Raw genomic sequence first — 1,021 nt, forward strand, 5'->3', positions numbered from 1 at the left:
CCGTCCTTCCACGTCATGTCCAATCAGCTCCTTAACCTAGCTCCCTCTAACAATCTTATCCTCCACCTGTCTCAATCACCTACTACTATACCTGGATGCATGCTAAGTCACTTCACTCTTTGGGACCCTATGGACTATAGTCTGCTAGGCTCCTCTGTCCATGGGATTCTCCAGGCAAGAATACTGGAGGAGATGCTATGCCCTCCTCCTGGGGATTTTCCCAACCCAGGGAAACCTGCTGGTTTAGCTGCAGCTCCTGCACTGCAGGCAGAGTCTTTATCACCGAGCCACCAGGGAAGCCCACATACTACTATGTTCATATGCAAAACCAGTGCTGTCCAATTGAATTTTCTGCCATTATGGAAAAATTCAATTTTCACTCTCTAGTGCAGTAGCCGGAGAAGGCAATGGCAACCCACTCCAGTACTCTTGCCTGGAAAATCCCATGGATGGAGGAGCCTGGTAGGCTGTAGTTCATGGGGTCGCTACGAGTCAGACGCCACCGAGCGACTTCACTTTCACTTTTCACTTTCATGCATTGGAGGAGGAAATGGCAACCCACTCCAGTGTTCTTGCCTGGAGAATCCCAGGTACGGGGGAGCCTGGTAGGCTGCCATCTATGGGGTCGCCCAGAGTCGGACACGACTGAAGCGACTTAGCAGTAGCAGCAGCAGCAGTGCAGTAGCCACTAGCTACGTATGCCTATTAAGCACTTGAAATGTGGCTAGTGCCAAAGAAAAATGAATTTTTAACTTAATGTTGATTTATATGTAAATTTAGAAAGTTATAGTCTTCCTTGGTGGCTCAAACAGTGAAGAATCTGCCTACAATGCAGGAGACCTGGGTTCGATCTCTGGGTCAGGAAGATCCCCTGGAGAAGGGAATGGCAGCCCACTCCAGTATTCTTGCCTGGAGAATCCCATGGACAGTGGAGCCTAGTGGGCTATAGTCCATGGAGTTGCAAAGAGTTGGACACAACTGCATGATTAACACTTGCAGAAATTAGGAACACACTTGCTGC

Source organism: Bison bison, unplaced genomic scaffold, assembly GCF_000754665.1.
Source record: "Bison bison bison isolate TAMUID 2011002044 unplaced genomic scaffold, Bison_UMD1.0 scf7180017851926, whole genome shotgun sequence".
Classification (NCBI taxonomy): domain Eukaryota; kingdom Metazoa; phylum Chordata; class Mammalia; order Artiodactyla; family Bovidae; genus Bison; species Bison bison.